Source organism: Trichosurus vulpecula, chromosome 5 (genome assembly GCF_011100635.1).
Source record: "Trichosurus vulpecula isolate mTriVul1 chromosome 5, mTriVul1.pri, whole genome shotgun sequence".
In the NCBI taxonomy this organism is placed as follows: Eukaryota; Metazoa; Chordata; class Mammalia; order Diprotodontia; family Phalangeridae; genus Trichosurus; species Trichosurus vulpecula.
This window is the reverse complement of record NC_050577.1, coordinates 139667491-139678503: the sequence shown is the minus strand read 5'-3', so window position 1 is coordinate 139678503 and position 11013 is coordinate 139667491.

The window sequence follows — 11013 nt, the reverse complement described above, 5'->3', positions numbered from 1 at the left end:
CTAATATGCTTTAGCTGAAGTAAAAAAATCAATGGGCAGCAATCATGACCTCAAAGCAAATGCAAAAATAGACCTAATTAAAAGAGATACAGGGCTCTTCTTTCTCATGATTCATTCCATTGGTCACAATTCTTCTCCACAACTTGACTAGTGTATAAATTAATTCAATGCGAAGTTATACATGGTAGTTATACGAGATTCCATGCCATCTTGGGGAGGGAGGGGGGAGAGAGGGGAGAAAATCTGGATCTCAAAATTATGTAGAACCGTGTGTTGTAAACTAAAAATATAGTCATATGAAAAAATGCTCTATATCACTATTGGTTAGGGAAATGCAAATTAAAACAACTCTGAGGTACCATCTCACACTTATCAGAAATGACAAATGCTGGAGGGGATAACAGGAAAATAGGTACACTAGTGAATTGGGAGCGGAGTAGTGAACTGATCCAGCCATTCTGGAGAAAAATTTGAAACTGTGCTAAAGGGCTATAAAATTGTGGACAGCTTTGACCCAGCAGTACCACTACTAGGTTTGTATCCCAAAGAGATCAAAGGAAAAGGAAAAGGACCTACATATATGCAAAAAATATTTATAGTAACTCCTTTTTGTGGTGGCAAAAATTGGAAATCCAGGGCATGCTCATCAATTGGGGAATGGCTGAACAAGTTACGGCATATGATTGTGATGGAGTACTATTGTGCTATAAGAAATAATGAGGGAGGTGGTTTCGGGAAAACAAAAACATGGAAAGACCTATATGAAGTGAGAAGAATTGGGAGATCATTCTGCACAGCAACAGTAATGTTGTAACGATGATCAGTTGTGAAAGATTTGACTACTCTGATCAATAGAATGATCCAAGACAATTCCAGAGAACTCATGATGAAAAAATGTTATCCACCTCCAGAGAGAGAACTGATGAACTCTGAGTGCAAATTGATGTATGATTTTCTCATTTTATTTTTCTTGCCTTTTTTTGGAATTATGGCTAATATGGAAATATATTTTGCATGATTTCACATTGTAATTGATATATTGCTTGCCTTCTGGGTATGGGAAGGGGTGGAAAGGAAGGACAGAATTTGGAATTCAAAATTTAAAAAGAAAAGAATATTAAAATAATGAATAAATTAAAATGTAAAATAAATTAAAAATTAAATAAATTAGAATGTAAATTTTATAATAAATTAAATTAATTTAATTAAATGTAAATTAAAATGTAAAAAAAATCCCTTCACAATCTGACCTCTTCCTACCTTTCCAGGCTTTTTACACTTTAGTTACCTCCATGTACTCTGTGACTCAGTGACACCCATCTTGATGTTTCTTGCATACAATACTTCATCTTCCAGCTTCATGCCTTTTTACTGGCTGTTTCTCATACCTAGAAGGCTTTCCTTTTTCACCTCTTCCTCTTGGCTTTCCTGGATTCCGTCAAGACTCAGCTCAATTCCTATTTTCTGCTGATGCCTCTCTCCCTGCTCTCCCCACATCTCTAGTACCTTTCTTCTGAGATTACCTTTCATTGACACTGCATCCATCTGTATATATATTCTATGTGTATAGTTGTTTACATTCTGTCTCCTCAATTAAAATGTGAGCTCCCTTAAGGCAGGAACCTTGGCAAAAAGCATTTCTTTGTATCCCCAGTGCTTAGCATGGTGCCTGGCACAACAAACTTACTGTTGGTTGATTGATGATTTAGTTTAGATAGATTTCCATAAGGCATTTAGGTGGATAGTTGTCATATGTTGTATCAGATTTCTGTTAGAGTGTCCAGAAGAAGACTGGTGGGCTTGTGGTGGGTAAAAGATGGAATAACTGAGGAAACAAAGGTTTGAACTTCTGAGTATATTGATTTATTAAGCAATGCATGCCAATAGGTCCCAGGCCCTTCAGCTTAAACACTGGACCCGGAATACAGGGGGAGACAGATTTTTACACATTAAAAACAAATCAGTCAAATAAGCCTGATTAATTAAAGGAAAACAATTAACTAGGATACAAAATTAGGTAATCTGATTTCCAATTGGAGGAAAGGTTAAGGACTTTCCAAGTTGGGAGGGTGAGAGATAACAGATGCAATTCCCTGAAATCAGAGAAAGAGGTGTCCTATTCCCCCCAAGGGCCTGTCCAATCAAAGATACATGAAAACAATAACTGGTTGACCAGTTTGGGGCCAGTTTTCAGATAAGACATGTAGGTTGCTTGAGATATACAACTGTGAGAAAAGTCCTTGCATTAATCTTTGGATCTAATGGGTTTCTGGTCATCATAACCTAAGTCCTTTCTTAAGGATCTCTTAACAACAGGTAGAGGTGGTACAGCTTCCCAGCCATGCAGGGCTAGGTTCAAACAATGCAACAAAGTCCTCTCACAAGCTGAAGTGATAAAGTAGGCCTGGGGGAGAACTAGCTCAGGTACAAGTGTATAAAAACTATTAAAGCACCTGATGGTCTAATAGTAGCTGTGAGGGTTCTGTTTGCTCCTCAGGTCTTGCTAGCTAGGTAGGGAACATGATAGCATTCTAGAGATTGATTGCTGATATTTGGCATTAGGACAGACTGACCAAATGAAGGGATGACTTCAATAAAGGAGAAAGGCCATCCATTCTTTGTTGCCAGCAATTAGTCTATATACTATGCCAAAATAGTGCATCGGTTAAATGAGTTTTTTTAAAAAAAATGAAATTGCTTGCTATTTAAAAAGAAAAGTATAACTTTTTCCAAAATAGTGTAGTTTAAGGAAACTTACTTTTCCCTATATTCCTTTAAATTGATGTCTGTTACATAGTTAAGCTTCAAGGAAATTAACAACTGTAACTCTTAGATTTGCATACAGTTTAATGCTACCTTCCTAAAGGTTAATGCATTCAGGCTCACGTGATGTACTTTACTGCCCACAAAAATCCATTGACTTCAAATATTATTTATATTTTCTAAGGGATATGTAAATGATAATGCCAATAAGGACAGTGCTTTAATCTATGAGAATTCATAAATAATTCATGGAACCTACTTGAGGAAGGTAAATTTGTAAAAAAACGTATAACATCAAATTAATGTTTAGTAAATTGTAATTAAGGTCAACCCGGCTCTGACTAATTCATTTAAATCCATCAATGAAAGAGGACACTCTCTTCTTCCCCTTGTTTCCAAGTAGGAAAAATAACCTATTTTCAGAAATTAATAAATCAAAACAGGATTATTCTTTTGTTTTCTTTCTTTTCAATCAAGATATAAAATAAGATACTTTGTGCTTTTTCTTTCTGCAAGCCGGATCTGAATGAAATCAAAATATAAGATGTCATTAAAGAGTGTTCCATTGGCAATATATATTATACATATGTGTATATACGTAATATATACATATATACCATATTATTAAAGGAAATCTTTGTTCAGGCTTCACCCTGGTCAATAAAGCAAACTCAAGAAATATGACAAAGGAGTTTATTAGCACATTAAGGCTTCAAGCATTTGGAGTACAGCAGGCCCAGATTCAAATTTCAAGATGCTTTTTATAGACAGGAATAAACAACTTCCATATAAGGACAAAAGTATTGTGATTGGTACATGAAATTATGAGGAAATGGAATTAGTTTTACAGAATCATAGGGAAAAAGTGGTCATGCTCAAGGCTGCTTCTGGACTACCGTTTACTGCAGGCTGGCTGTGTAGGTACTCAAAAGTCTAAACAGGGTTTTAAAATGAGGTCACTCGGACTGACTTTGCACAAGTAGCTGACTTCATACAATCCCAGCTTTGATGCTGACTGTATTCATGATGCAGTACCACAACTGGACCCATATTGCTCCTCTATCCTCAATGGCATCATCCTAAACTCAACTGTTTGTAATTTGGGAGTTGGCTTGGGGATCAGTTCTTTGCACCAAGGGAGGCATTATAAATACAGTCAACGCATGATCCTTATGAGGACACACATGAGAAAACTCACAAACATTTACGTTAGCCAGGAGAGATTTTGGGAGCCTCAAAATCTAAACAGAGTTTTAAATTGGGGTCACTCAGCACAAGTAGCTGACTTTGCACCATATGTTGCCAAATAACATGCCTCAGCTGTCTTCCCACCTTGGAAGTTCCCCCTGCCCTGTAACCCCCTTCTCCCATTGGTGAACTCCTCTCAGAAACTCCATTTTGAGGAAAGGCCCAGGCAAAATATCCCTAAAAGTCCTGTACCAATGTTCTGAAAAGTAAAATTTTATGAATCAAAACTATTTTTTCATCGACTGATAATTTTTATAAGGATGTTTCTAGTAATTACAACAACTTATTAATTTCTGCTGAGTGGTAGTAATGGGGTGTCTATACCCTTTCTCTAGGTTTTCTGCCTTGCCTTTGGCTTTCCAGTGTCAACTATAAATGTAGTCCCAGGAAACCCTGGAATAAATGGTCTCATATTCTAGTGGTATGAGAATTTTGTCAGGGATATAGGAAATATTTGGTTAATAACTATATTATCCTAGTGAAATATTCCAAAAGGAGGACTGTTAGGTAGGGGTAGGGTTGGGGTTGTGAACTGGAGAGATGAGGAAGGCAGGAGTGAGGTGGAAAAGGGAAATGTTATTGTGTATTTGGAAAATTTGAAAGAGACTATTGAAATAATTTCTAATGACCAAAACCAAATCAAAGAAGTTTGTATAAAGTATTCTTTTCACATTGAGCCAGAAAAAAAAATCCAGTGGGAGTGACCCAGTAAGAGATGAGCTAATCAAGCTCTACAAACTTTTGAATTGATTTCCAATCAATAGTGACAAAATTTTTGGTGTACCATTGAAGAAGAAAAAATCGTTACAAGATATGAAAATAATTCTTGCTAAATGTGTTCACAAAGCATTCATTCCATTTATAACAATTTATCTATGTGAATTAGGATTCTCAGTCCTGTTCAAGATCAAATCCAAAGACACAAACTCTCTCATTAGACTGTAAGCTCCTTGAGAGAAGGGACTGCCTCCTGCCTCTTTTTGTATTCCAAGCACTTAAACACAGTGCCTGGTACATAGCAGGAGCTTAATAATATTTATTGATTGATTAAACTGGAGGCTGAATATATTATTCTGAATATGACATTTCGTTATGAAAAATTTATCTATTTTGTTTATTTACATATGTACAGTAAACTCTAGAATTTATTTCCTTCCCTATTTCATATTGAGCAGGAGATACAGGAAGGATTATTGAAAGACAGCACCCCCCCACCCCGCCCCCACCGGAAAAAAGGAACCCCTACTTTGGCTACTGTAGCAATTACAATATAATCTACAGCTTCATTTATTTTGTCCCTGCTACTTGAGCTGGACTCCACCTTGCACCGTGGAATATTTCCAGCCTTCTCCAGGATATTTATATGCAGTTCAACATGAGAAAGAGGCCTGAAAAATCCCAGTATCACTTTACACAGAGGTATAATAAACTCCAAACTTAAAAGTAGGTCTGAATAAATAGTTCTTAGCAATTTCATCATGGCATTATTTTGAGAATAGGATAGGTTCACAAAAATCCCTGACTCTTCCTTCTCTAGAAGTGGAAAAAGAGAATCACTTGTTTAAAAAAAATAGTAATGAAAAAAATTATCAATATTTGGAACCCACACTACTGGGTCTAATTGAACACTAAATATAGATGACAGTTTCATGCTGCGTTTTACGGGACCTATAGGAACTCGCATGCCCTGCGAAAAGGGGGAAAAGAAAAGTGCAGGAACTCGTAGGAAGTTTTTTTTTTTTATTTTTTGGTTGCTGTTTTCCCTGTAGTGGCTTCCTGAGTGATTTCCATTTGGAACTGGCTCCTTTGAGCAGCAACTTTGGAATTGGTGTAAGTCATTTGCATGCCCTCACACTTCTGAGGGCTGAGTTGGCTTTCTGGGGGTGGGGGTGGGGAGGAATGGAAAGAGTATTAACTGTTCATTGTAGACTGTCATAACTTTTAATAGATATTATTTAACTCTTTTAGATTGGATTTTTTAAAAATTCTGATTTTGAAGAGACAATAACCCCCAAATGGGATTAAAAAACAAATTACAATGATTTATGCAATAAAGATTTTTATTACTGTTGAATTAAACTCTTTTGGGAAACTTTCTATTTGCTGGACAGAAATACAAATGTGTATGTTCTGTGGCTTGTTACTAAGAATCTTTGTGAAAAATAAACAGTAAAACAATGTTTATAGAAAGTCTTTTTTATTCTTATAATTGGTAATGGTAATTATAATGGTAATCAGAATGCTTTTAAATAGTGACAAGGAGAAAAAAGTAATTGAGATAACTGGAAAGAAAAATGGAATTACTCACAGGTATTTGAGCTCAGGTTTAGAGGGATCTTGGTAAAAAGTTGCTTTTGAAGTGTGCTACTAATATCTGGCTTAGCAAATATGGCATGACTGGAGGGTCGTTATGACGATGGAGAAAGGCTATTAAAATTGAGTCTCCCAGCAAACCCAGCTGGTCCCAGACAGCTTCATAAGGAGAAGCTAGAAATAGCAACAGCTATGTGACCAGCAGCTGCAAGTTGTGACTTTGTTGGCTGTTCAAAACTGTGGATGGGCAGAAACATAGATTTAAAACCGGAAGGGACTTGGGAAATCACCTAATCCAATGCCTTCATTTTAGATACCAAAATAAATACAACATTTATCAAGGAATTTCTATGTTCTAGGCACTGTTCTACTAAATGCTTGGAATACAAGTAAGCAAGATAGTTCCCACCCTGAAGGAGATTATATTGGAATTGGGGAGGACAACATATAAAGGAGAGCTGAAATGGGACTTAGGTAGAGATGCTTTGGAAATAATTGTTGATTAAGGGGATGAAGACTTGGTTCCAGCAATTTGGTAGCATAGTGGCTAGAATGCTAGATTTGGAATCAGGAAGACCTGAGTTCAATCCAGCTTCAGATATCTACTACCTGTGTGACTCTTGACAAATTAACCTCTCAGCCTCAGTTTCCTCAACTTCAAATGGAGATAATAGGGGTAATGAAATAGTATATGTAAAGTACTATGTTGTTATTATTCCAAGCAAGATAAGGCAACCACTTACCTATTAGAGGCTGGTGTCAAAGGTGAGGGTTAGGGGCAGAAAGAGAGATGAGGAAGGTGGCTGAAGAGCAGGCAACATGATGTAGAAATGGTGGCCCAGAAACAGGAGCCAAGAGAAATGAAGAGTATTGCCCAAGATTATATAAGTTTTAAGCAATACAGTCAGGATTTGAACTCATGTCCTCTGACTTCAAATCCAGAACCTTTTTAGTTCTCCAATAATGCACCGATGGCCTAGACCACACTCCTGAAAGTCCCACCCAACTTGGCCCTCTCCCAGTTATTTCTTGACTCTCCCATATTTGCATTTTACAATTTCTTTAAAAAACTATATTACAATCTTTCATTTTCATGGCTTCCAATATCAGCATGCCATTTCCTCCCAAGAGAACAATGTTCAGATTTTATTTGTCTGCTCTGGGCTGCCTTCTGAATTCTCTTGGGTCCAATAAGTAACTACTTAGGGACACATATTTTGAGTGGGTGGTAATCCCAGCATGTGTACTTCTGTCAAATGAATTGTTGCTTTTCTGTTTCTGTAGCTATGACTCTTCCAGCTACTGATCTAGTACTTTACAAAAATTAATTAATTACTAATTAATAATAGCAACATTTTCCAGTGGAGGAAGCTAAGGTTCAAGCAGATCAAATCACTGATTCAAGATTGTAACATGAATCAGTCAAGGTTAATAAGTAAGAGCCATGAGTTTGGAATTTAATAAGCCCCTCCTGGAATTTAACAAGTATGACTCAGAAAATTATTCCCATGTCTATCCTCAGTATTATGGATAATCTGAAGGTTTGCTACTAGTGAATTCGAACTCCCCTATAATATTTCTAAAAGGCCAACCTAAAAACATGTGAGACTCTTACTATCTGTGTGACTTTGGACAGGCACACCACTTACCTTTATGAGGCCCTAGTTTCTTTATCTGTAAGAAGGTGAATTAGATGATCTCTAGTTTCTTCCAGCTTTCAAATAGGATTCTTGCTTAAAAGGATTTCATTCTCCATGACATTTCCTCTTTTCTGTGGGAAAAGACCAAAAAATTACTTGGACTTCAATAACGTTTACATAGAAATGACCCAGTAATATTATTAACCAAAGATCTTGGGGCATGAAGTAGTTGAATGGGGAGGTCAGATGGAGGGGTGTATATGTTTGTGCGTGCGTGCGTGTGTGTGTGTGTGTGTGAATTAACTCAATATTGTTGCTAAAAAATCCTTACACTATTATCAATCAAAGATTTTTTTTTCTCTCACAACTTCTCAGATTGTTGGTGATCTGTGTGTTTTGGAATTGGTAGTGAGCTTAACTTTTTTTTTGGTGAAATTAACCTTTTTCTGTTTTAAGCTTGTGGAAGGAAATTACTGCTAAAATGCCATTTATAATGCTGATCTTTAGAGTGGTGCATTTGTCACCAAGTACAATCAAGGAACACACTGGAAAATGAACAGTATAAGAGTGGAAAATTTATTACATTTGTTTTTCCTATGTTTCATATAACAAAATAATAATGTAGAGAATAACCTTCCCCTCCTCTACCACATGTTACCACCCTCATATTCAGGTTGTGTTGGTAAATGTTTAACAAGGGGAGAGCAATGCTGACATACTTTTAAGTTTAATCTGCTTTATTAACATTTCCGCCATCACTATCTTAATCAGCAAATCAATAAATCATTCAACAAAACAATAAATCAAACCTTGATTTGTAGAATTTGCTGATTTCTGAGGCATACATGTTCATACTGAAAATTTAACAATCTGCTCAGGAACTGGTTTGAGCCGGTTCCCATATAGTCCTGCCTATTTATGACTTATTTGCACCTCCCACCCTTTGTGAAGAAGATAGGGTAAAAACCCTAAATTTAAAAAAAAAACCATTATTTTATTATTTTAGCTCCATGCTCCATATGATTTCTGGTCACAAACCAGCTGCATTGTCACTAGTATGCAGTGAATGGAGCTTCAGGGCACCAGGGTCTGGGAGGGCATTATGTCTCCTTGCAATGATCACTATTTTCCAACAAATCTTGACTTGCAGTTCACTGGCCATCATTGTTCAATACAGCTGCCACAGTAGATTCTGAGTCTGCTTTGCCCTCCAAGCCCTCTGGGTACAAGGACTGGAACATGAGTTCTATCAAGTTACAGATACATAAACCTGCGGAATTTTTTGGAATTTTGGTGCATTTGCCATACACATGAATGAGACTTAACTGCTTGATCAAAATTTATGTTTTTTAAAAATTATGAAGACAACAATGTGTTTTTCCATTTTTCAGACTCCTGTGCATGGTAAAGCTAACTGGATTTTTAGCCACCATAGCTAGGTGGCACAGTGTATACACAGCTGGGCCTGGAGTCAGGAAGACCTGAGGTCAAATATGACCCTAGATACTTACTAGCTGTGTGAGCTTGGGCAGGTTGCTTAATCTCTGCCTCAGTTTCCTCAACTATAAAATGGGGAAGATAATAATAGCACCCACCCCCCAGAGTTATTGTAAAGATAAAATGACATAATATTTATAAAGCACTGACTACAGTGTCTGGCACATTATAGGCACTTAATAAATATTTGTTCACTTTCCCCTTCTTCACTGAGGAGGCTGCTACAGTGCTTTCAGTCATTCTGATTGTGTATTCTTACTGCACTGTGGATAGAGATGAAGCATATTGAGTTGAATCTGTACTCACATGAGGACAAACCCTGGAATTTGCTTTTTTAAACAAATGTCTGATCTCAGCTTCTTTTCTTGCATTTCTCCCTCTCTTGTAAAAGTAGAGTGCAAAGTTATAGGCTATGTAAAAGGGGAGTGGACCCAGGTACTGGGATTAGTCCTGAGTTCTAGTCCTGACTGGCACAGGCCGGCAATATCTGACTACAGGCAACAGTATTCAAGGATTTATTGATAATTTTATCTAATTAAGATATTTTGTATCCATGTCAAGATAACTAAGGTGGCTATGGTATATTACTGAGGAAGCCAAGATCTTCATCTCTCTGGGCCTTTACTTGTAAAATGAGGATATTCAATTAGACAGTCTCTAAAGTCCTCCCCACCTCTAAAATATTCTCTGACTTCATATCATGTAGGGTAGCCAAGCTGTACGACAGGCCCAATCTAGTCTAGACACAAAGACCTAGCCTGAATGCTAATAAAGTAAAAGAATGAAGACTGTGATTCCTTTGTGATTCATTCTTGAAATGTGCTTCTGAAAAAATCATTTCCTAATGTTCTTCAGGATTCAGCTTTTCCTCAGTACCTCAATATACATTCAAGGAGTTCCCCATGATGATTAATCCTCCTTAAATTCCTTAAATGCTTGGTGATATCATAGAAGAAAAGTCTAATCAAGATAGCTCCTCCAGAAAAATTGTTCAACTTAAATATCTTCCACAGGAAGCGAAGAATAACCCAGCTCATTTATATAGGAGCTGAGATGACTTGAATAATTTTTCATTTTTCCAATAGATTTTTACTTTGTAATTGACCGCATGGTAGTACAAATCAATCCTCATATTCTTTAGCTATAATCTAAACTATAGTTTTCTAATGAGCAGTGATTTTCCCAAAGAAACAACGGTAGAACCTTCAGTTTATCATATATCCTTGATTATAGTTTCTTTTTTTATTTGATTTTTTTTTTGCTTTTACTTTTCCTTCATTTCTTTTTCCCATCCTGTCCTACCCAGCAAGCCATCTCTCATAACAAAGACAAAAAAAAAAAAAGAAAATCATAACAGCACCTACTTCTCACAGTTGTGAGAATCAAATGAGATATTTGTAAAGCACTTAGCACCAGTGCCTGGCATACAGTAGGTACTATATAAATGCTTATTCCCTTCCCTTCCCTCTTCTTTCAAAAAAGAGAGGGAGAGTACATTTTTTCCTCTCTTCCCCAAGGTTATTATACTTACTCAGCATTCAATTTCCTTTCT